Here is a 26,751-nt window from a genome sequence, read left to right as displayed (position 1 = left end):
AATATTTTTCTATTGGTTTCTGCGTGAACGGTGAAATCAATCTTTACCAACATTTACCAATAAAATTCTAATTCTTCCAAGTCTGTGTATTATTGAGGTTGAAATGTTTGTGGCAGAAACATAGAAACGAGAGATATTATGTACTCCTGATCTGAAACTAAATTATGGTAATACTCTGAAATGGCACTTTCTTACTCATTACATCTACTCCCTTTGTGGTTGAGGTTAGTCAAAAACAAATGTTTACTTTTTTTTTTTTACACCTGTTAACCTTGGGGTGCAAACACAACTATGGGAGAGAGCAGGGTTCGATTCTGGTTCATGGTCACCAGCAACATTGTTTACCAAGGCCAAAGGCCTGCAAAGATTTAAGCACGTGTATAACTTTATGTATGTTAAAATAATGCAATTTCACATATGTGCATAACTTATGCACACGTTCAAGTCTTTGCAGAATCAGGGCCTCAGTTCTGATTGTAGAATCTGTGTGCGCGATCAGTTGGTTGGTCTGTCTGCCTATCGTATTTTAAAGGCACCTTTTACCTTGATATCTAAGCAGTTATGTATAAGCCAAAAACTGTGTGTGAGCCAGAAAGAATCCAACTTGACTTGCAGACTCCCAGTTGAGTTTGCAGGCCTGACAGTTAGAAAATCCGTAAATTTAACTGTATGCACCTGGAAATCATTGAGATAAATAGCATGGAACCCCATTCTGGGCTCAACCATGAGCCCGAATGAACACCTGTACAGAAAAATAACAGGAGTAAGGAGCCCCCTTAGTTTTTTGCACAGGCTACACGCATTGCCAAACCCTATGTGAAGGGATGAGAAGCCCCTACTGAGCTGCTACACCCCTTCCTGCACCAGTGGGCAAAGAATGGGCAAACAGGGACAGGTGAAACCTTAGCTTCTCCCCCACCCTATGTAGCAGCTAGCACAACTGATGTGGCACAAAGGGGGATGTAAGCTGTTCCAGGAAAGGGTCAGTGAAGTTTATTCACCCAGGTAATAAGGACCAATTTGAAGAGGGAAGCAGAGCCAATTTGTGACTTTGAGGGTTACAATTTGTTCTGCACCCTGCTTCTGGGGCACCACAGCTATTCAAGGTCCCTTATTTGGTTTGGGTTGCAAAGTGCCAATCCAAGCCTAGGCCATTTTTACAAAACACTTTTTCGGAGCAGAACCACAACTCAAATTCAACTCTGTGCTGTAACTCTAAACAAGCGGACTCTGATCTTGCACCCAGTGAAGTCAATGTGAGCTTTTCCATTGACTTCAATGGGGATGGGATTGGGTCTATAATGGACTTTGGGAGATTTGTGTAATTAAAGACTGTTGCGGCAGTGTAACCTAAGAAAAGTCTTTACAGTTATAGATAACTTAAAGAGAAGAATGTTGTTCTATGAGGACAAGGTGCTATGAACATTTTAATGTCTTTGGGTGACTGACCGCCTCCCCCCCAGAGGAGTCCAAAGCATCTGCAAATATGTGCCAGCTGCTGTTGCTTGAATAATAAACTTTCTTATGCAAGACCGTACCATAAAAGATAAGATTTTCTCTCTTAATTGAAGATCCAACTATATTTCAATAAGAAGTCAGGTTGGGGATAAGAGAATATCAGCTGGAGGAATCTTTGGGGAAATCTCAGTCAAGTTTTCAAACAACTCAATAAGACATCATCACAGTGCTCCTATTGTCACCCTGGCTCCCCAGTTGGTAATAGAGCAGATTCAAGATCACATATCAGATCTTCAGCACTCTGTCAGCTGAGAAATGTCCTTTCCCACCGTGACCAAGATCTTCTATAACAACGTTGCCCTTTAGGAACAATGGAATTTTCCATAACGAGAGTCAGACTGGTGGCAGCTGGGGACAGATTTTTTTCAACAGCCAGCTCATGGTTGTAGAACTTCCCTCCTGAGGAGATCAGTGTGATCACAAATTTCAGTGCTTTCATAGCTAAATGTAAATCCCATCTTTATATCCCAGTTTTGTCTTGATCATTTTAAAAAAAAATCAATTGACTAAGGCCATAGTCCTGTAAAGACTTATGCTGAAAAGTTCATTGGAACTGGTCACATGCTGAAAGCTAACCATGTACAAAACCCTTTGCAGGACTGAGTCCTAAATCAAGCTACTCTCACTACCCCTGGTTTCGGCGTGCCAATTCATAATCAAAACACATTTTTCTATAAGGAGCAGAGTAATGACAAATTTGGACACCATGACAATGAAAAAAGCAGTATAGTTGTTTCCTTCCCCCTCCCCAAGTACTCTGTGTTTAGTTTTGTCCCACAATAAAGAATAAATTATTACTTCTACCAAATTGCAAAGTGCTAGTACTAGTTCATGCATCTTTCTTTTTATTTCTATACCTTATATTAAAACATGGCTTGGGCAGAAAGTTATACAGATCATTGGAAAGTATAACCCTTTGGACATCTTGCGGAAGTCGCATGTTGGTGTCCTCAGATGACCTTTGCAAAAGACATATGTGCAAATTGGCTGTGCATGTTCTTTAAAATCAATAGTACAAACTGATAAAATAGAAATATGAGCCTAATGGAGAGAGAATTAAAATGCCAGACCAAGGGGTTAAAATTCATATTAATATGGACCACTAAGGCCAAGCCACTCTGCAAAGATGAGAGCAGCAGGTCACTTTGACGGTTTGTCCATAGTTAATGGAAGTTTATTGATTAACTTGTGTGAAACCATAGTGAATATTGCTTATCTCTTTGTAGTATGGAAACTTGAGGTTTATAGATTTCTGTTTGAGCTAAAAAATCTTTTTTGAGGCCCTCCTCCCTTCTTTTTTTTTCCAATCAATCACCTCTTTGTAGCAGAATATTATTACAAACATCTCAGCATGTTTTCAAAACTTCATAGTGTTGCAATATTCTTTTATAAAGATGCCTGGATCTTACAACTGATTGCCTGTAGCCAGATGTCAGAGCCTGCACATGTACCGCACAGGTCTGAGCACAAGCAAGAAGCTGGAGGATAGGCACCATAAAATGCAACTTGAAACATTACAACAGAAAATATGCTCTTGCAACAATTTCACTCTCACCAGTATCCTTGCCTAGTCATATTCATTACTTTCGTCCACTGATCTGTTATCGTTATTTATGGATTGTCACCATTGTGTTCAGAATTACACAAGACACAAAGTCCAAGCTCTTCAAAGGTGTTTTCGTGCCAAACTTCCTCTGATGTTAGTTAAGCGCCGATATACCTTTGAGGTTCTGGGCCAAAGACACTGTGCTTGCCCTGATGGACTTACATTTTTTTGCTCTGTCTTTTACATTGCAAGTGAGGGAAAAGTATTATTTTTTTTAATATTTAATCAGAACTGAGGACCCTTGGTTATAGGTGCTGTGCAAGCAAATAGTAAAAGTAAATTCCTCTGCCGTAAATACTTACAATCCAGAGCATGGTGATAATCTAAATGACTTTTGGTATGGCCTCGATCTAGCTATGTCTAGCTTCTATAGTTTTACTGTACTGGCTCTGAACTGCACTATTAGCTAGCTTCTTGACTCTGATGTCCTGCATATATCTTGCAAGTGGAGCTGGTCAGGACCTGGAATGTCCAACACACCAATCTTTTTCCATTCTAAATCAGAACGAAAACTGAAATTTCACAATTTCCCATTAAACAAAAATGCCAACAAATTTCAATTTGAAACTTTAGCATTTTGATTAATTTCCTTTTAATGGTTATATTATATTAAATGGATATATATACACTACATTACAAATTGTTAATATAATATACATGTAGAAACTAAACTGAAATGTTTTGACATTGTCAAAATGAAATGTTTGCACCTTTTCCCACTGAAAATGTTCTCAAAATCATTGTGTTCCTGCAGAAAGCACCAGTTTTAACAAAATTGCATTTTTTCAATAGAAATCTGTTCTGTTGAAAATTTTTTGACCGGCTCAACTTGCAAGCATTACGCATTTCCAAAATGTTACCAGTTCCCACGTTTTACCCTCTGTAAGAGTGTAGCTGAAGGTGTTTGTGTGTGTGTGTGTGTGGGGGGGGGGAGGCTAGGGCTACAGGGAGTATAACAACTCTTTAGTTCAGGGGACCAGAGTATACTCCCTTTGATAGCTAGGAACGCTGGCACATACTGAGGAAAACACCTTTAGATTACATAGTTTCCAGCCCACTTGTTTATTGCAACTAATTCCATGGCAGTTGCTTTGGAAGGAAAATTTCAGGACAGATCTTTGATGTAACATACTGTACCTAATAAAATTTACCAGAAATATTCTGCTCCAGCTCTGTATTGAGGACACTGACCTAAAATATATGTATATACAGAGAGAGTCTTCTGCTTCCCCTAACTGTACAGAATGCCAGCTGTGACACTAGTATTCTGGTGTAATAATGACGGGCACACTTTTCACTCAGGTTCTTGCTTGGTTGGTTGGCTTTTATCAGGCTTATTTTCTGCAATTCATTAGATAAGGGGATTTTTTGTGATTTTTTTTTTTTTTTTTTTTTTTTTTTTTTTTTTTTGGCGGGGTGGCAGGTTGGCCTCTCACTGAGAACAAGAACAGCGAATTTGAGCACAGCACCCATTAATCTATAGTGTTTAGAACCACATGGACTGGCAATGGGCGTTAAAGATTTTTGTACAATCTCAGCATAAAGGCAAAATATGATATTTCTGAGAATGTTTCAAAAGAATTTTTTAATCTGCATGAGTGTTCATATTAGTTCTTTCCAAGCTTCCCCAGCTCAAGACTGGGACTGAATGTCAAAAAAGGATAATTACTTTGGGCCCAATTCTGACACTCATTCTCACGTAGAATGGTATCTTTAGTCTTTCAGTAATGCCACTGAAATCAGTTGGGCAGCTTGCAGAGTATGTTGCTGCCCTCCTAAAAGAATCAGCATCTGCCCCATGGAAGCTGAAAATACAGGGTTTTTTAAAAGAACGTTTCTTGACTAACTGTGGTTTAGAAGAGAGCCAGTATACCATGATAGAGAAAATGTGATAGGAAAGGACACAGAGGTTTTTTTAACTTAAAATGTAGGCAATATTGAGAAATACATTCCAGGGTAACTGGTTTGAACGATTACTTTAGAAGTATGATTAGATCTTTCAAGTAAGAAATGAAATGTACTATTGAGACATATTCTAGCAGCACCATGATCTGTACCATATAAGGTGTTCATGGATGAAGCGTGGGCATATTCAGCTCTGATTACCTGAATCTGTGACCTCTTGCCTTGAAGGTGATAGTTCTGCATGGGAGGACATATTTTTTCACCTGTAAATAATGTAAACCAGCTTAAAAATCCCACAACAGTTCACTAGCTGGAATTCAGAAAAAACAACAGTTTTTAACATTCATATTTACTGTACTAAGCAATAGCATCCTCAGTGCATTTCACAGGAAGAAACTGGGTCTTATTCTGATCTCAGTTATACTATGTTTGCATTGGTGTAGCTCCACTAATTCTAAAGAAGCTACTCTTAATTTATGCTGACATTACTAGTAGCGCAATTGGGCTCCCTGGACTTTTTTTATCTGTAGCAAAGATCTATTACCACTGTATAATAAATATGCTGGCATTAAAACTGACCTACGGCCTCCAGCTACGTTTCTAAATTACAACCTTAGTAGGAAATCAACATGGCTGAAAAACATGTGCTTAAATGTTCTGAAACTTGTAATAAACATTTAAAAATTATTGAGTTGTTAAAAGCCTAATTAGGAATATTATAATTTCAGAAGAGTTGGGCAGAGGTCAATTGGTAGGTCACTGTTTCTCCAGTTTCTGTCCTCCCTCTTATCAGTATTTTCACAGGTAATTCCAACTCCTCCATGCCTGTCTAGTTATGATCTTACACTGCAACAGCCTCCACGCACAAAGGAAAGAGGACTAAGACTAGTGTAAGGACAAATGTTGAAATCAGACACAGCTTTATGTGAAAACATACAAATTAACACTAAGGAACAGGTAGGACAGGGAGACCTAGTTTTACATGAGTTCCCCAAAAGGGGAGCAGAAGAGGGCACAAGCCGGGGGTTTCCCAACTCCATTGTTTGGGATCCTATATGAAGGTTAGGCTCCATCACAATCCCGCAGTCTTTTGACTGCAAGCATGAAATGACTTTAATGTTGATGTTTGCACTAGACTTAACAAAGTTCTTTGGGAAATGAAAAGGGCCTTGGCCTTCCCCTCCTCTGCCTTGGCCATAGAATGTGCCTGTCATGGGAGGAGAATGCACTGAACCCTTTCAAAGGGTGGGGCAGCAGCATTGTTATGTTTTTGGAGGCAATGTGACTCCTAAGACACAGTGCATCCAGTAGCTTCTGAGATGACTCCCCTCAGTACTAGCCAATGTGAGGGGGCTGAGGAGAATGAATCCCTTTATCACTACCCCTTCCTCCACACAGCACCTTGACACACCAAGCACACCCAAGAGCCATATACCAATGTAAATATCAGTTCCCTTGCTGAGAGATGTGGGCCTTCTCTCACCTCTAATAGTTGACTTGTTATTAAGTTGCAAGGTCACTTGTCTTCAGAGGGAGAAGCCTATGAACCCCTGACTCTAGGCCAGAAGATCTACATTTAGATCAGTCTATCTAGCCTTTTTGAAATGATTCCCCACCCATAATTTAACTGAGAATGAGCCGGATCACCCTGTCGGCAGTTTTTTTTCTTTCTATTTACACTATTTACTGTGCTGGGTGGTTACATGTTTACATGTTGGGCCATGTTCCTGGATCCTTGCTCCTGTTGAGTAGTCTCTTACTCTGATCCCTCTGAAATCAGTGGGACTGCTTGAAAAGTAAAGTATTGCTACTGAGTGGGAGTATGGCTTGAAAATGAGTTCATATCCATGAAAAAATTCAGCTGGACACATGACATTGTCACATGTGCTGGTGTAAGTGGGCCTGTTTTCAAATCACAGGGACTTATAATTAAAAATGCACAAAATGACAATAATTTAGGCAAAAAAATCATATAAAACAGTTTTATGGGGGCAAAATTATATGGAACTAAGCAAAAATTTTCTCTGTTGGATTCTGCGAAACACCACTTTGACACAGCAACAGCTGCCACCCAAAAGACAGAGGGCCCTGAGGAAAATGAATGCATTCTGGACTAGCTATAGTATTGGAGTCCATTTCTACCAGCTTCACTAAACACACAAGTTCTTAGACCTGTGACAAGCCTCTTGCAGGACAAAGGTCGTGGGATGGTGCAATGAAGGCAGCTGGACCTTTCCTTTCAGCATGGAAATGTTGAGCTCTCAAGGAGAGTGCATTGGGTCTGGATGAAATAAGAAAATATTATAGGAATATCAGGAAAGCTACTATATTCAAAACAGCACTTAGGCACATGCTTTAAGCACTTCCTGAAGTACTTCCCTGAATAGAGGTGGACTTCAGCATATGATCAAGTGCGTTCCTGAATTGATGCCATGCTATGGATTGAGTATATCTACATGCAGTAGTGTACAGGAGACTATCAGTTAGAGTTTGTTGGAAAATGGAGTTTCCATCCCATAGGAAATTTTGAGATTTTGAAGTTTGATTTTGCCCCCAATCTGGACAAAAAGTCAATCTCAAAATATTTTATGGAAGAAAATATTCCAAAATTTTTTTATTCAGAAACACCTAAATGACCTTGTTGTAATATTTTGTTTTCATAATCTCAAATGTTTCAATATAAAATATTAAATATAACATTAACATTATAATATAACAGTCAAAGCAATATGAGAAAGTTGGAATTAAACAGGAAAGCTGGAAGGAAATGTGAATGTCAGAAAAAAATAGCCTTTTCCATCAAAAATTTCACCAAAATTGACATGTCCTACAAAACATCTTGATTTCAACAAAATAGCATTTTCCAATAAAAGACCATTTCATTGAACATTTTTTGACCAGCTCTACTATTGGTGATGCAGAAGCTCTGAGCGGAAATGAAGATAGAAAATTGTCCCAGGCTCAGTGTAAAAGTTAACGCTCCCTAAGGTTTCCACCAAACAGGCTATTTCCAGCCCTGTTTTCAGGAGCTGGATCCCTGTAATCCAATGAGCACCATTTTCAGGATATACACCATTTTAAAGTAAGGAACGGACTGGTGTGCAAAGGTCACCCTTCCTCTTAGAAAATAGACAGATATCCAAGAACATTTTTCATTTGCTTGCAAGTCAGGGTGAGATTTTTCTAAAATGCTCAGTATTGTCTTAGATCTGTGCAGACTGAATTCAATGGGAAATTTTCCATTAACTTCAGTGGGAACAAATTTAGGGTAGCACTGAATACTTTTGAAAACTCCCACTCTTCCTTTTCATGTATTATTGAGTTCAATTCTTTGTACATTTATACTTGCACTAGATGCTCACGTACACTCCCTTGTCAGTAGGTACATAGCAGCTAGGAACCTCTCTGCCAAAACAACCTGAAATACAGTTTAGTTTAAGCACCATATAGTTTTGCCATTTTTCCTTATGGTAAATGTTAACAAAAGTAAAACATTCCAGACAACCCACCTCTCCTCCAATGGTACATTAATTGAATTAAAATCAAGAATAAAGGGATATTGCAAGCAGTTAAGTGTGAGAAAGCATGTTGACACTGAATAATTAATTTTCATTCTGCGATAAAAATGTTGCCCATTGATTTACAACCCCTTCTGGCTATAAAGCCTTTCGGTGGAAACCTGATTCTTAATTATTGTCACAGGAATGCAAAGCTTGTCAAAAAGCTATTTCCATCATGATGATCAGCCTTAACTGCTTGGAGCAATTTTTGTGCCATACTTCACAGCTGCTTCATCATTTGTTATCGTTTCAATTAAGCACTGTATTCCTACACAGCTCATAATCTCTACAGCAGAAAGAAACACACATGCACTCACTCAACCACCTTCCCCCAACATCATAAAAACCCTTACTCGACCCCCCACCCCCATTTTGCTTATTATGGAAGAAAATGCTACAGTGTTTTGTATCATTGCACCAAATGCACAGATTCTCCCAAATGATATGAATAAGGCATTCAACACAATTTCAGTTTCTCTAGTTTTATCCAAATATAATTGTATTCCAGTATATTTCCCCTCTGCTTATTCCCTCTTGAATGCAATACACTGCTTCCATCTTCATATCAGCACTGAAAGTGCATCACATTCTTTCTGATTATTAAAGGGAAAGAAAGGATAACACTGAAATTTGGCTCCCATTGAAGTACTAAAATTGTGTTTTCTTTCTTGAATGTAGATTTTCTAAATTTCTCTGCCTAAATTTTAAATTCATAACATGATTTACATTCAAGTTTTAGGTTGCTGGGTTTTTCGTTGAGGAAGGATTTGTGGAAGAAATGTCATCAACCCACCTCCCCTGCAAAATGAAATGGAAAACAAACTGGAAAACTGGTCTCCCTCCTCTGATGTCCTTAATTGCCAGGATGACAGTATCTCCTGTAAGTATTTTAGTTCTGCACACGCAAATGCACACAAGAAAATTTGCTGGTTCATTGGTTCAGGATGTAAATCAATTCAAACTTAATTTGAGGTACTTCATTTAAACTTCTTGTTTGAATCAATGATCTGTGGCAAATCTTGTTTGTGCAAAAGCAGAAACAGAGGTTAATGGATATAGAATGACAGATTACGTTAACGGATTAACCACTTAAACTAAGTTTTTACTTGTAGACCTGGCTAGTAATCAAGGCGGTTTGTATTAGATGGTGAGGGGCTAACTTGATAAGGACATTTAAGTATTTTCTGTCAAACAAAAAACACTAAGATGTTTCTCTGAATTAGCTGAATAGAGAATTTGGTTGCAAGTATGGAAATCAATTCTATTTAGATACACTTTTCAGTATTTACCTTGAAACGGCTGCATGAGACAGAAACTTGTGTACCATATACAGAAACTACTTTAACTGTGAGATATGATGGAGGTTGACAATTATACTACATTAAGGTCCAGCAAAGCATGTAAGTGGATCCTTAGCTTTAAGCATAGGAGTAGTCAGGCAGTGTGGCCTAGGAGATAGAGCACTGGACTAGAACTCAGGAGATCTAGGACAATTAAGCCCTTTATGGAGTAAGCTGGGTGGAAACAATACACCAGTGGTGGGAAACTTGTGGCCCGCAGGCCACATGCGGCCCATCAGGGTAATCTGATTGCGGGCCACAAGACATTTTGCTGACATTGACTGTCCGCAGGCATGGCCACCCATGGCTCCCAGTGGCCACAGTTTGCCGTTCCTGGACAATGGGAGCTGCGGGAAGCGGCGGGCCGCAGGGACGTGCTGGCTGCCACTTCCCGCAACTCCCATTGGCCGGGAACAGAGAACCCTGTGGACTGTGAATGTCAGCAAAACGTCTTGCGGCCCACAATCAGATTACCCTGATGGGATGCATGTGGCCTATAGGCCGCAGGTTGCCACCACTGCAATAGAGACTACTGCCAAAGGCAATTGGCCACATGGCAAAACCAGAGCAGGGCTAAGTCATGTGGTCTGAGGGGGTTTCTCTGGGACTGACTGTAAATGCAGGGGCTAAGGAATTGATTGGTTGCAGCTGTATGTGTCGTTGTGTGTGAGAGGCAGAAAGCCAGAAGAGGGGAAAGACAGCAAACAGGGAGAGATGGAGTGGTGGGTGTGGCCCATGAGGAAGCAGAAACAGAGCTTCTTTGGCACAGAACTAATGGAGAGGTGGGCTTGGAAATTGTGAGCAAGGAAACTGCCTTATGCTGTTTGCTTCTACTGTGTTCACAGAAGCAGGTCTTTGTGAACATTCTTTGTAAACAAATAGGATTGCCCCAAAGAAATACCTGATTCATTTTGTTTATATTTCCTCTTAATGGATACAACCCGGCAAAGCCCCGAATAGCAGCTAACCACTTTTGTCAAAGATGCAACAGTGCTAATGGAGCTGGTGTAGACTTGAAAGGCCAAAAAGGGCTACAAGGGTGGAGGATGCCCACTTTATGGACCTATTTCTTTCTGGGACATGCAACCTGGACACTGAGCTGAGAGGCAGTGTTGGCTTTGGTGATGTAGGTCAGATAAAGAGTCTTCTACCATGTGACATTATCAGGTTTCTACTTTAAAACATAAGCTAAGTGTCGTTCTATTGATGCGTTCAGGCTTGGATTAGACACGTTGACTTCTGCTTCCTATTATTCCTGGATATTTCTTCTTCTGTGTAAAACTGTCAGTATGCTATTTTTCATTTGAGCAGGGGCCGCTCTAGGTATAGGCATACTAGACAGCTGCCTCGGGCAGCAGATTCTGCCTAGGGTGGCAGGGGTGGCTGTGACAAAACTGAGTGGTGCCATGACACCATAAACCTGGTTGCAACACTGCCCACTAAACTTTGGCTCAGCCGCTCCTCCCCCACCCCTCTTCATGACAGAGGGGTGGCCAGGCCAAACCTGAGTGAGTGGTGTTGCAACCTGGTGCTCGGTTCCCTTACATCTACCATAATTATTGAAGGTTTGCCATGCCCTCCCAGAAAGTCTGATATGACCCCCACTGTGTGCACTGCCCCCGTTGAGAACCTCTGTAATCAGAGACAGGAGGGGCAGCAGCACACTGAAGTTTTGCCTAGCGTGACAGATTGTCTTGAACTGTCTCTGCATTTAAGACTACCTGTAATGGGTCTCAGAGCTGCCAGCAGGGGCAGTAACTGAGCAGTGTATGGAGAGAGAAGTGAATTTTGGTCTCCTGAAAAACAACAAGGAGTCTGGTGGCACCTTAAAGATTAACAGATTTATTTGGGCATAAGCTTTTGTGGGTAAAAAACCACTTCTTCAGATGCAGCTGAAGAAGTGTTTTTTTACCCATGAAAGCTTATGTCCAAATAAATCTGTTAGTCTTTAAGGTGCCACCGGACTCCTTGTTGTTTTTGTGGATACAGACTAACACGGATAACCCCTGATATTTGGTGTCCTGAGAGGCAGAGACAGAAATAGGTAATTAATCGGTATGAGGCATTGGAGAAGGTTTCATTCTTTGTCCCCAAATAATGGAAGGAATATTGTGGGCACAGAGTGAGCTAAGCATTCATTGAGGTACGTTTTAATATTTTTTATATTTATAACATAAACAAATTGTAATTTATAACAATTAAACGGAGGTTTATTTAGAGAAACATGGTAAGAGTATCAGGGGGTAGCCGTGTCATTTTTTATGGTAAGAGTAGAGAAACAGCGTCCTCTTTCCAGGCATGACTTTCCAAGGAAATAATATTCTGGGCTAAATTCTACCTTCATTAGAACACATTGAACTCTACTGTTTTCATTTTGATGAACTCAGATTTACTTGAATTGAATCTGTATCCAGGAGGAAGGATTCTCCTTTTGACTCACCCTCTGAGCAGGCAGTGGGACCTTGCAGAGAGCTGCATGTTAATTACTGCTGTCTCACTGAGCAGCTTGTTCAACTCCACTCTCAATGTAAGGAAGATGGGAGTCGCTCTCTGAGAAAGGAAACTAGGGTCTGGTTGGAACAAACAAGTCCTAATGGTCTGGTAGAGTTCTTACCTCCTTTCTCTGTCTTGTATATTCAGATTATAAACTCTTCAGGAAGTAACTGTGTCTTACTGGGGAGATGGGTCTTTTCCACCCAGTAGGACAATGAGAATGTAGCCCGAACTTATTGTGCCTATTTGTCCGAGGAAAGGTTTGCCACCATTGCTCTTCCCCCGCCCAGTATTAAATAAAACTCCAGCTCAGTAATCCACAGAGTTTTATGTTCTCTCTTACAACAGTACGATTCACATTCAATCTTTGTTTACATTAAATCTTTGAAGCTTTGTTTTATTGCTGGATGCAGCTTTTCTCCAAAAGCATTAATTTCTTAATTGGCAAAAAATAAAAAAAAAAGCCACAAGGGTATTCCACCTGCAATTGCTCTCATTCAAAAATTCAGTGTCTTCTTACCCTTTCGACTCTCTCACAACATAGCGGATAAACTGTTGTGGAGTTGCAGAGAGCATTCTTTATGAAATATGTTTTACTCTTGCCGGTTTTAAAAACAGTTTTTTATTTTTGAGGCAGCTCTTGCCTGATATGTTTATGTCTCTCTTTGAAATGGTGAGCCTGACGCTCATTAACTTCCCTGGAGCTGTGCTGATTTACACCAGCTGAATACTTGGCCCAATGTTTTTAGAGGCAATACCTGTGGAAGCGGCACCTCAAACATTTGCTCTTTCTAGCTTTCAGTGCTCAATTGGCTTTGGTGTTTTCTTAAGCACTTATCTGTTCTGCGACATTTGATTTTAATATCTGTGAACTTGTCTCATGCCCACATCTTACTTTAAATTGTCTTTATATTATACAACTTAACTTGAGAGATCATCTACCATTTTCAATGACAGGCATATTTTTGGCCGCTAAGATGCTGGGCCAGGCAGTCAGTTCAGTATGAGAGATTTTTCCTGAATCTCAGGAGATGATGTCATACTTGCAAAACTGGAAATAGATCAACTGTGGTTAAAAAGGAGTTTAATATGCATGCCTTTGTCTAACCCAGGGACTATACTTTCTCTCTGTTATTAATAGAAGTACAGGTCTGTGATAAAGTTACTTCAAGGAAAACACTGCTACATTGCTTATGGGATGTTATTTCTGGAAGCACCACAATCCTGGACTAGGATATTTTCACAGCTGATAACTGTGTTTTTGGCACTGATCCAGCCAAACACTTAAGCATGTGCTGAACTTTAAGATCGTGAATTGTCCCATTGATTTGCTTACAGTTATGGATATGCTTAAGTGCGTGGCTGGATCAGTGCCTTCATTGCATTTTTCACTGGTAAGGCCAACTTCTACCCTTATGTAGGCAGTTAGACACAGTGGGCAAAATAAGCGGTGCAAAGTGAACTTACGCTGGCCAGAAGAACCCCCTGGAGAATTCTCGCTGTTCAGGAGGAATCTTTGACCAGTGCAAAGCCATGCCCCTTGCTGGGAGTAGGGAGGGGAAGCAGGAAGTGGGACAGGTAAGGAGAAAGGGTGTGTCCAAGAAGGAGAGGGGATGGGGAATGGACTAAGGCTCTGCCATGGCTGATTCTCAGCAGCGTTCACTAATGCTGTCTCCCCTCAGCTTTCATTCACACTGGGATTGGGTGGCTGAGAATCTGAGAGCTACAGTCAGCTCCCTGTCAGCCCCATCTCCACTGTGCCTGAGCACTGTATGGGAGAACGGAGCCCTGTGACATTTAGACGGAGCTGGGAACATGGGGTGTGTACAGTTGCAACATCTCAGAATGATCTTGGCGTAAGATTGTACCTCAAGGAAGTACGTTGCCTTTCTTGAGATTTCCCAGGGTGCAAGGTTCGTGCACAGGCTTCAGTATCTTTTTAGAATGGCTTATCCTGCTTCCTCAAGGTCACCTGGGGTGCGGTCTATTTCATGGCATGAATGGGCTACGGCTTGGTCTCTGTAAAATGTCTTGTATTTGAAATCATACTTGTCTCCAGGAGACTGTGTGTGAGAAACACTAAACCTAGGCAGAAAAGGGCCTGGTTCTCATTTGCATAGGGGCCCCTTCATTCCGGCAATATGAAGGGACCTTAAATAGGTATAACTGAATAATTTACACCTAATTTAGGGCCCTTTACGTTGGCAGAAAAATGTAAAAGGAGCTTCATGTACATGAGAATTAAGGCCTAAAAGAATTTGTGATACCTGTGAAGCTATTTAACAGCATCAAACATAAATTTTCCTAGAAAACTGAAAGCAGGTACAGTGTAGTTCAGGTATGTTGTCCGTATGCATAGTCTACATATGTTTTATGTGCTTCTTCTGCAGCTCAGCTGTGCTATCTTAATCATGTATATCCCAAAAGAGTATAAACAATGCCAAGGAGCTAAGCTCAGCCCATCCAAAATGTTATAAAATATTCATTATTACTGCAGCCCAATTTGGATAGTTCCTTGTAGAATTGAATGTACTGAGGGTTGGCTACACTGATTAAAATCTATATAGAACAGGATCCTTAGCCTAAAGACTTAACTCTTGAGATAAGCTAAACACAGCCCTTGGGAGATGTGTATAACTCTTACTAGGTGAGCACTAGGATGATTAGACCATTCTAATCAGAGTATAATATCAAAAAGGATCACTTCTGATCTGAAAACCTTACATGAGATTTCCTCCCCACTATTATATATTAGTTTTATCCTGATCATTAGTTATCTTCATGATAAGCATCTATTGTAACGTTAACCTTCTGTAAAGCGAGTAACCTCTGACTCTAAAGTCTATTGGAGCATAATAATAAACAATTTCACTTATATAGTCACATTCCCTGCTTATGTAACAATAACTATTTGTGACAGGTTTCAGAGTAGCAGCCGTGTTAGTCTGTATTCGCAAAAAGAAAAGGAGTACTTGTGGCACCTTAGAGACTAACAAATTTATTAGAGCATAAGCTTTCGTGAGCTACAGCTCACTTCATCGGATGCATTTGGTCAAATAACTATTTGTATTACAGTAGCACTTATAGCCTCCAATGAACATTAGGGCCCCATTGTGCTAGACATGGTGCAAACACATTGTAAGGGAGACCCTGGAGGGCTTGTACTCTAACTAGGCAAGGGTAGGAGAAAGGGATGAAACATAGAAACAGACATCTGAAACACTAAGAAATTAAGTAACTTGCCACATAGAAAGTTTTAAGCCAGTGACAGGAATTGAACACAGTCCTTTTGACAAGCAGTCTAGTATTTTAGCCACAAGAGTATCCTTCCTCCTCCTCTTAAATACGGTTTTGAATCTGTGCTAAATTTAAATTAAAAAATGAAAAGATATTTAGATTAAATTGATTTTAATTGCCTTAAACTTTCAAGCACTTTGGGAATCTTTGCAAAAGAACCTATTTCAATATTATTTATTATTAGTATTTGTTTATTATTCTCGTATATTACTTTACATTGGTATCTAATTAAAAGCTTTGGAACTTTGAGCTACTTGCAGACAAGTTCTTTCAGACTCTTTTTTTCTAACATGAATTCTTTTCTAACTGCTCTTGTCAAAGGCAGAGCTGCCTTTTGGTGGTGGATTTTATTCACCATATTCAAAGCTGAGAGACTGATTTTCAGAGGTACTAAGTGTACACAGTTCCCATTCACTTTGGTGGGTTTTGTGGGTGACCAGCACCTCTGAAAATCAGGACCACAATTCATGTGTTTCTCTTAGGTCTTTTAAATAATATTTTTATCTGCTGATGTCAGCGCAGCCACCGGGAACACAATTGCTCTGTGTGTGAATAATAATGAAGTCTGCATAACTCAGCAAGATGATATTGTCCATCAGGAATGGTTTGTTCCATTGAAATCTGACTCTCATACAGGCCCTAATTACAAAAGTGAAAATCTTGCTTTCCTATCAGAAGGATAAATCTTGCCTCAATGTGACGGACTGTGTCAAATATGCTCTGACATACATTAAGTAAGCAATAATACTCTTCAGGGCATGCCTTCAGGACCTCAGAAGTGAGGATATAGCACAGAAACATACCCTGAAGAATACTATTCTGTTTAAAAAATGAGGGTGGTTTTTTTTTCTTTCCCCCAAAAACAAGAATGAATCCTCACCTGGTGTAAATCAGCATAACGCCAATGTGATCAATAATGCTATGCTGATTTACACCAGCTGAGGGTCTGGCTTTCCTTTGTTCCATTACATGGGGGAGATCCCAGACGACAGGAAAAAGGCTAATGTAGTGCCCATCTTTAAAAAAGGGAAGAAGGAGGATCCGGGGAACTAAAGGCCAGTCAGCCTCACCTCAGTCCCTGGAAAAATCATGGAGCAGGTCCGCAAAGAATCAATTCTGAAGCACTTAGAGGAGAGAAAAGTGATTAGGAATAGTCAACATGGATTCACCAAGGGCAAGTCGTGCCTGACTAATCTAATTGCCTTCTATGATAAGATAACTGGCTCTGTGGATGCGGGGAAAGCAGTGGACATGTTATTCTTTGACTTTAGCAAAGCTTTTGACACAGTCCTCCACAGTATTCTTGCCAGCAAGTTAAAGAAGTATGGGCTGGATGAATGGACTATAAGGTGGATAGAAAGCTGGCTAGATTGTCGGGCTCAACAGGTAGTGACCAATGGCTCCATGTCTAGTTGGCAGCTGGTATCAAGTGGAGTGCCCCAAGGGTCTGTCCTGTGGCCGGTTTTGTTCAATATTTCCATTAATGATCTGGAGGATGGCGTGGATTGTACCCTCAGCAAGTTTGCAGATGACACTAAACTGGGAGGAGAGGTAGATACACTGGAGGGTAGGGATAGGATACAGAGGGCCCTAGACAAATTAGAGGATTGGGACAAAAGAAATCTAATGAGGTTCAACAAGGATAAGTGCAGAGTCCTGCACTTAGGATGGAAGAATCCCATGTACCTCTACAGACTAGGGATCGAATGGCTAGGCAGCAATTCTGCAGAAAAGGACCTAGGGGTTACAGTGGATGAGAAGCTGGATATGAGTCAACAGTGTGCCCTTGTTGCCAGGAAGGCCATGGCATTTTGGGCTGTATAAGTAGGGGCATTGCCAGCAGATCGAGGGACGTGATCATTCCCCTCTATTCGGCATTGGTGAGGCCTCATCTGGAGTACTGTGTCCAGTTGTGGGCCCCACACTACAAGAAGGATGTGGAAAAATTGGAAAACATCCAGGAGAGGGCAACAAAAATGACTAGGGGACTGGAACACATGACTTGTGAGGAGAGGCTGAGGGAACTGGGATTGTTTAGTTTGCAGAAGAGAAGAATGAGGGGGGATTTGATATAGCTGCTTTCAACTACCTGAAAGGGGGGTTCCAAAGAGGATGGATCTAGACTGTTCTCAGTGGTAGCAGATCTCAGAACAAGGAATAATTGTCTCAAGTTGCAGTGGGGGAGGTTTAGGTTGGATATTAGGAAAAACTTTTTCACTAGGAGGGTGGTGAAGCACTGGAATGCATTATCTAGGGAGGTGGTGGAATCTTCTTCCTTTGAAGTTTTTAAAGTCAGGCTTGAGAAAGCCCTGGCTGGGATGATTTAGTTGGGGATTGTTCCTGCTTTCAGCAGGGGGTTGGACTAGATGACCTCCTGAGGTCGCTTCCAACCCTGATATACTATGATTCTATGATTTGTTTGTATGGGCGAAATGTACAGGACTGTTAATGCTGGAAACTCAGCTCCTGTATCTCTCTCTGCAGAACAGGAATGGAATAGTGAGCAGCAGTACAAGTTTCTTTTTGGCACCCCACCAATGAGCTTCAGCCATGTTCTGAAGTGATCACCTCCACCTGTGAGAACAGTCCAGATTAAATGAGAGTAGAATTGGGGGCCTGGTTTTGCAATGTAGTAACCTAAAGTTAAACATCTAAATCTTTGTTTAGGTGCCTAAATGTCTATTTCAGGCACCATTCAGCAATGCACTTAGGCACAAGTTTAAAATTAAGCATGTACTTAAGTAGTTTACTTAATCAGAGCCTGAGGGCCAGATTTTCTTAGGTATCTAGGTGCTTCAAAATGCAGGCAGGTGCCTAGTGGGATTTTTAAAAGTGTCTAAGCAAACTGATTTTTATGGGAATTAGGCACCTAACCTGCTTAGGATTTGTAAATACCACTTAGTGCCTATCTGCATGTTTAGGTGCCCTAAATACCTCTGAAAATCTGGTCCCAAATGCCTAACTCAACAGTTAGTTGCCAGCAATACGTACTTAAAGACTGGGATTTTTGAAGGAGCATAAAGAGTTAGATGCCCAAGTCTCACTGAATTTCAGTTGGATTGAGGTACCTACCTCCCTGAGGCTCTTTTGAAAATCTTCGCCTAAGGGCATAAATGCATATTTAGGCACATAGCGCTGAGCACCGAAGCTTGGAATTGGGCCCTCATTCCTAGAAATGTCTGTTGAGGTTGACAGAATTGATATCCATTAATTTCATTTATTCAGACACTCGTCTAGGAAGCAGACTAGGCCACTCCCCCCAAATCATTGCATGTACAATACTGAATTCTTCCTAATAGCTGCCAGATAGTAAATATTGGGTAGAATTTTGAAAGATGCCTAAGTGACTTAGGAGCCTACAGGTGACTGTGTCCCATTAAGGTTAGTAAGTGTGAGTGATCAGTCAACACCTGTTATGTGGTATGACCCTTTAAGTTCTGGGATTTTTTGGAGTGGATGAAGACCTGAGGAAGGCAGAGCTAGGCATAGGGAGAGAGGAAGATAGCTCCAAGGGAACAGTTGAGGTTTGGGGAAAACCCAAGCTACTATTTCTTTAAGAGCTCAATACCAGGAGCTCTGTAGATTGGGCAAGGCAGGGTTTCCCTGTCTCCCAGCCAATCAGGAAAAACTCTGGGAAGAAGACTCTGTGCGTGTGCGTGTGCGTATGCTTCTATCTAATCTTACCTCACAACAAGAGAGATACCAGCATGAGAAGGTCTGCCTAAAATGTAACTGAGATCAGGAGAAGGTCCAAAGTACATTCCCTCAGGTATAGACCCACAGGGTGTTTTTTGGCTGCAATGGGAGATGTGCATGTGTGTGTGAAGGCAAAACTCAACCTTTTGAATATTAATACACAAAAATGTTTGTTGTGAAACAGTTTAAATTGCTAAATACATAACACGCTCAAGGACATAGCAAAAGAAGAAAAAGTTCAACCTTGTATTTCTTCACCCATAGGCACCCCTGGTACCATTTTTAAAACTGTCATACACCACAGACCTCAACATTTAAAGACATCAGCCTTCCAGCATCCCTTTTACCTGACTGACCCCTCCAAATCATAGAATTGGAAGAGACCTCAAGAGGTCATCTAGTCCAGTCCCCTGCACTCAAACAGGACATGCAATAGACTACACCTTTTCTTCCCTTATGCACACCTTCCCCATGCTACCCCTCCCATCTTTATTAGGTATGGATGTTTGCAGTAGTTTGAGCAGGAGTACTCAGGATAAGGTATTCAAAGTATTAAAGTATTCAAAGTTACTTCTACGTCAGGAAATCAATTAGACTTCAAGTTAATAATGTTCCTTTAATGGTAATATTTTGTACTTGCATTACATCTTTCATGTAAGGGTCTCAAAGTCCTTTAACAGGTTTCAGAGTAGCAGCCGTGTTAGTCTGTAATCGCAAAAAGAAAAGGAGTACTTGTGGCACCTTAGAGACTAACAAATTTGTTAGTCTCTAAGGTGCCACAAGTACTCCTTTTCTTTTTGAAAGTCCTTTAAAAACATTTACTTACTAAGCCTTACCACACCCTTCTATGGGAGGAAAACTTACTTCAGCAGAAGAGCAACTCTTTCATATAAAAATAGTTACTTTAAAACTATTTTGTAATTTTTTTCTGTAAATAATTAACGAGTCCAATATTTTTTCTCAGAAGCCAAAAATGTCTGTGTTAAATGATTTTCCATCTTCTAATCACATTTTAAAACCCACTGAGCTAGTTACTTAAGTTTCTTTCCATATTCCCCGTTTTCTCAAAAAAAGTGTAGAAGCTTCTGTTTTGAAACTGCATCATCATTATAAAAGGTTATGCATGGAAATATAAAGCATTTTTAAGAAGTCCTTTTGCTATCAAAATATGATCTCAGAACCTTTGCCATACTTTCCACACTGAAGTTTCTTGGTGTTTAAAAAAAACAACAACTCTCAAGCAATGATATATAAGGAATTTAAAATGAGATGTATGTATCATTCATGTTCAGGACAACCATCTTCAGTGAAGGTTGCCTGCAGCTTTCACTTGGAGCAATGCACTAATGTGATCTAAAAGGAGTGTCTTAATTATGGTAATTATAGGATTTAAATTTCATTAAATAAAATATCAAGGCTATTTAAACTCAGAGTTTTGGAGGATTATAGTATTTGACAACACTATGAAAGGTTTAAGTGAGTAGTTTAACTGCCAGAATTGGTTTGTGTTTTGCCCTCATTACTCAGCATGAAAAACATGTTTTAAGTGGAATCTGCAGCCCACTTTCAAATGTCAATCCAAATATGTCTATTCACAAGTAGAGAAATTAGCACAGGGCATGATGCTTTAATGGCACACATCAAACAAGAGCAAGGCATTGGTTTAGGCATAAGTATTTTCACTCCATTTTACAGCCTATGCATGATTTTCTGTGTGGTTTGTCTAAAAGAAAATAAAAAAGGATTCTTTTCTGATGGGCTGAGTGATGGCTTAAGCTCACTAATGCCAGAGATAGAAGTACAAGACAAGGTCCTGCTTGAAGGGACTGATTCTGTTCCCATCCTAGTCAAATTGCCATTGATTTCAGTGAGATGACAATGGAGCCCTCGGGACTAGCTACTTGCCTTTCCATTTCCTTCAGCTACATAAGGGGGATCCCCAGGTGGTGTACCACAAGCATAATGGCTCTGCACCTCCCACTTCACAGCCCCTGGTGGAAAGGTGTTTGTCAGGGTGCGAGTGGGGGAAACAAAGTGTGGCCAGAATCCCCCTGCACTTCACTAATCCCCAAGTACTGGAACAGTTTCTTGCTCTCTTCAGGGAGCAGTTCACCTGAGGAGGGATGAGCCATGGCCCTGTCTTTCTTTCCACTGTGGCCTATGGTGCTGGGCCAGCACACTGCGAGGATCAGCCTGACCCCTCTGAAAGCATGGTGCTGAATGGGCACCCCACTGTGTAGCTGTGCAAGGGACTGTGATCTTCTCATGCTCCCCCAAGGGAGTGCAGTTCCACATAGGCCTCTACATGGAGCCCTGTACAAATTGCATGCTCTTGCCCTAGCGTTCAAGTCATTGCTCCTTGTCACAGACCTCAACCCTGAGTCGCCATTAAATCCCCACCTCCTTCACCATTGGATAGGAGCTGTTGGTTTGGGATGGCTCTAACAAAGGCTTTATCCTGGCTGCTCTTCTGTCCTTGATTTCACTGAAGTGCAACAGAATCTGGCCCACTTTACAGTACACTCAGTGGAATGAGAATAAAATTGAATCTTAGAGTCTGATTCTCCTCATACTTACACCAGTGTAAATCAGGATCAACTCCACTGAAGTCAGTGGAGATACATTAGTGTAAAACCACTGTATGTGAGATCAGAATTAGGATCTTATCTTTAAATAATTCTCCATTTTTCTTTTCAGAATAATACTCAGTACTGAAATCAATGCCTACCTTGTGGGGGGGGGAGGGAGGACAGGAGTTGTTCTTTCATCAGAACAGTCACCTAGTACCACTAGATTTCAAAACAGAAGAACTAATAGCAGATCTGATCTTTGACTGAGGTATTTTAGACAAGCACATCCTTTCTGAGTCAAACTCAAAGAAAAGGAGTACTTGTGGCACCTTAGAGACTAACAAATTTATTAGAGCATAAGCTTTCGTGAGCTGTAGCTGTAGCTCACGAAAGCTTATGCTCTAATAAATTTGTTAGTCTCTAAGATGCCACAAGTACTCCTTTTCTTTTTGCGAATACAGACTAACACGGCTGCTACTCTGAAACCTGTCATTATGCAAGAGACTCAAAGAGCAGACTTAACATTACCTGCAAGTCACTTTACAAACATCAAGTCTCACGCCTGTCCTGCATGGTTTGTAACAGTAAGTATTTCTTGATTATGTGTTCTTATTAACTTTCAGCTAAGTATACTATGAAAAGAGGTGGAAAAAATAAATTACCTCTTCTAGAAAAGTCCAGCAGAATTGTATTGGGATTAAACCAATAGTTTTCCATAGAAATTATACCACCACCACGAAAAAAATCTATAGAATTTCATACAGAATTATCTCTTTTCTATAGGTTTCTTTGAACCCTCCTAAAACATTCTATAGCAGGGATATAATTCTCTGTAATTATATACAGTAGTTCAAAAATCCACAAAATGGAGATCATTCTCTATTAAATTTGATTGGACTTTTCCATAAGGGACCCCATACAGGAAGAAAGAAAGGAGAGAAGTCCTATAAGATATCTGGATGTATAGAAGAAATGGAAGGAATTTTTCTCAGCACAGGAGAAGGCAAAAACTTTCATCAAACAGTAGTGTAGACTTTCTTATATATGACTATGAATAGAGACTATGGGTCACATCCTCAGCTGGTGTAGATTGGCATAGTTCCTTTTACTTTATTGGAGCAATGCCAATTTGCACCAGTTGACAATGGGGCTTCACATTTTGTCTGATTTATTTGAGTTTGTTGTCTTCTGTTCATCCTCTCCAGAACATGCATCCGATGAAGTGAGCTGTAGCTCACGAAAGCTTATGCTCTAATAAATTTGTTAGTCTCTAAGGTGCCACAAGTACTCCTTTTCTTTTTCCAGAACTACCAGTTCAGATAGTCTAAGATTTTCACAAGAATGTAAGGGAATTAGGTAGCTCATACCTACCAAATTTCAATGAGATTTGGGTCCCTTAGGATCCTTTGAAAATCTTAGACATGATTCAAACTGAATTTGTGAAATGGTTTGACTTTGGCCAGGCTGCATTCTCTTACAGAAAATGGTTTTTCTGACCAGCTCTGTCTCCAAGTCAGGTTTGAACTGAATTAGCAGAGCTGCCGAGGCAAGTACGTAATGTCACTATTTATGCTATCCCAAGATCTGTGGATAAAGAGATGGCTTCAGTTTCCAGTTCTATCAGGCTGACACTTTAGTGAACAAAAAAATTACACACACTAAATTCACATTAATTTTAATAGGAAGTGGTCATACAATCCCTTAGGCAAGTTTGAAAATCTCAGCCTGATGCTCCATCTGATAGGGGCTACTCTGTGTAAGCATGGAATGGCCTCCTACAAGAATAATCCAAGCAAAGATGGGTACAAAATTTGGAAGCAGAACTGAAGTGATTTACTAGGCAAATCGACATATATCCTATTTTAGGTTTAATCTTAATTGCACAAGGTAAAAAAACTAACAACCCTGCAACATGTCTCGTTGGCAGCCAGTATTAAGCGGAGTGCCCCAATGGTCGGTCCAGGGGCCGGTTTTGTTCAATATCTTCATTAATGATCTGGAGGATGGCATGGATTGTACCCTCAGCAAGTTTGCAGATGACACTAAACTGGGAGGAATGGTAGATATGCTGGAGGGTAGGGATAGGATACAGAGGAACCTAGACAAATTAGAAGATTGGGCCAAAAGAAATCTGATGAGGTTCAACAAGGACAAGTGCAGAGTCCTGCATTTAGGACAGAAGAATCTCATGCACCACTACAGACTGAGGACCGAGTGGTTAGGCAGCATTTCTGCAGAAAAGGACCTAGGGGTTACAGTGGATGAGAAGCTGGATATGAGTCAACAGTGTGCCCTTGTTGCCAAGAAGGCCAATGGCATTTTGGGATGTATAAGTAGGGGTATTGCCAGTAGATCGAGGGATGTGATCATTCTGCTCTATTTGGCATTGGTGAGGCTTCATCTGGAGTACTGTGTCCAGTTTTGGGCCCCGCACTACAAGAAGGATGTGGATAAATTGGAAAGAGTCCAGCAGAGGGCAACAAAAATTATTAGGGGGCTGGAGCACATGATTTATGAGGAGAGGCTGAGGGAACTAGGATTATTTAGTCTGCAGAAGAGAAGAATGAGGGGGGATTTGGTAGCTGCTTTCAACTACCTGAAAGGGGGTTCCAAAGAGGATAGATCTAGACTGTTCTCCGTGGTAGCAGATGACAGAACGAGGAGTAATGGTCTCAAGTTGCAGTGCGGTAGGTTTAGGTTGGATATTAGGAAAAACTTTTTCACTAGGAGGGTGGTGAAGCACTGGAATGCATTATCTAGGGAGGTGGTGGAATCTCCCTCCTTAGAGGTTTTTAAGGTCAGGCTTGAGAAAGCCCTGGCTGGGATGATTTAGTTGGGGATTGTTCCTGCTTTCAGCAGCGGGTTGGACTAGATGATCTCCTGAGGACCCTACTGAGGTCCTCCTGATATACTATGATTCTGTGATTCTAACAACCAAAATAATGGTTTGGGTTCATTGGGAAAAGAAAAAAGAAAGTTCCCAGCCTTCCAATGAGTAGCACTAAGGGGAATACTTGAAAATACCAAACATTAAAGTCAGCCAAAAGGGAGTATCCAAACCAGATTGTTTCCTTGAGAAATGATTAGGTGAGGAAAAAAAGAATCCTTACCCAAATATTAGTCACAAAGCCAAAAAGGTACTGATGGGTAGGAGAGCCTCATCTCATTTAGTGACGTGATCTATGGCTGTCAGTTATATTAACAAACTATATGAAAGTTTGGAAATCAAATTCCTTAATCCCCACATCACTCAAATTATACATCAGTTTGGAGATCAAAAACAATTCCTGTGGCAGTAAAATGATGTGATTGCTCTGGTTCCAGGCCTGGAATCCAGGGGTGCTAGAACAATTTTTATAGTGGGGGTGCGGATGATGGAAACCATGGATTTGGTGTTTGTTCTTACTACTTCAAACCGGGGGTGTGGCAGCACCGCCAGGACCCCTAGTTCCAGTACCAGTTCCAGGATGAATGCACTATAAGGTGGGTAGAAAGCTGGCTAGATTGTCGGGCTCAACGGGTAGTGATCAATGGCTCCATGTCTAGTTGGCAGCCGGTGTCAAGTGGAGTGCCCCAGGGGTCAGTCCTGGGGCCCGTTTTGTTCAATATCTTCATAAATGATCTGGAGGATGGTGTGGATTGCACTCTCAGCAAATTTGCGGATGATACTAAACTGGGAGGAGTGGTAGATACGCTGGAGGGGAGGGATAGGATACAGAAGGACCTAGACAAATTGGAAGATTGGGCCAAAAGAAATCTAATGAGGTTCAATAAGGATAAGTGCAGGGTCCTGCACTTAGGATGGAAGAATCCAATGCACCGCTACAGACTAGGGACCGAATGGCTCGGCAGCAATTCTGCGGAAAAGGACCTAGGGGTGACAGTGGACGAGAAGCTGGGTATGAGTCAGCAGTGTGCCCTTGTTGCCAAGAAGGCCAATGGCATTTTGGGATGTATAAGTAGGAGCATAGCGAGCAGATCGAGGGACGTGATCGTTCCCCTCTATTCGACACTGGTGAGGCCTCATCTGGAGTACTGTGTCCAGTTTTGGGCCCCACACTACAAGAAGGATGTGGATAAATTGGAAAGAGTACAGCGAAGGGCAACAAAAATGATTAGGGGTCTAGAGCACATGACTTATGAGGAGAGGCTGAGGGAGCTGGGATTGTTTAGTCTGCAGAAGAGAAGAATGAGGGGGGATTTGATAGCTGCTTTCAACTACCTGAAAGGGGGTTTCAAAGAGGATGGCTCTAGACTGTTCTCAATGGTAGCAGATGACAGAACGAGGAGTAATGGTCTCAAGTTGCAATGGGGGAGGTTTAGATTGGATATTAGGAAAAACTTTTTCACTAAGAGGGTGGTGAAACACTGGAATGCGTTACCTAGGGAGGTGGTAGAATCTCCTTCCTTAGAGGTTTTTAAGGTCAGGCTTGACAAAGCCCTGGCTAGGATGATTTAACTGGGACTTGGTCCTGCTTTGAGCAGGGGGTTTGGACTAGATGACCTTCTGGGGTCCCTTCCAACCCTGATATTCTATGATACCACTGATGGAATCCACCTTCTCTTCCTGTGTTAATTAAAGACCCAGACTGGAAGACAAGTAACAGATCTGCTGTTGGTGACTAAATATGTTTGTTTCTTCAAACATAGTGAACAAGTACTAAATTCTGGCCTCATTTACACTCATGTCTGACTGTTGCCTAGGGATAATTGAGGGCAAATTTTGGCCCAAAGAGTACAGGGATTTCATACATACTTCCTATTCT

The 26,751-nt window shown here is 41.0% G+C and overlaps 2 long non-coding RNA genes across 3 annotated transcripts in view; both read left to right on the top strand.

The window, feature by feature from the left end:
• LOC122459713 overlaps nucleotides 1-26,751 on the top strand; it is a 78,026-nt gene that overhangs the window by 18,285 nt on the left and 32,990 nt on the right. For both annotated transcript variants that reach the window (XR_006280569.1, XR_006280568.1), the window contains exon 3: nucleotides 9,323-9,469. This is a non-coding gene — a long non-coding RNA (uncharacterized LOC122459713). The remainder of the gene's footprint in view (nucleotides 1-9,322; nucleotides 9,470-26,751) is intronic.
• On the top strand, nucleotides 17,084-24,034 carry LOC122459714. Its single transcript, XR_006280570.1, has 3 exons — nucleotides 17,084-17,141; nucleotides 18,502-18,509; nucleotides 23,924-24,034. It is a non-coding gene; the product is annotated as an uncharacterized LOC122459714 (long non-coding RNA).

Source organism: Dermochelys coriacea, chromosome 4 (assembly GCF_009764565.3).
Source record: "Dermochelys coriacea isolate rDerCor1 chromosome 4, rDerCor1.pri.v4, whole genome shotgun sequence".
In the NCBI taxonomy this organism is placed as follows: Eukaryota; Metazoa; Chordata; order Testudines; family Dermochelyidae; genus Dermochelys; species Dermochelys coriacea.
Note: the sequence above shows the minus strand (reverse complement) of the source record. Positions and strands in the feature narration are given on the sequence as shown.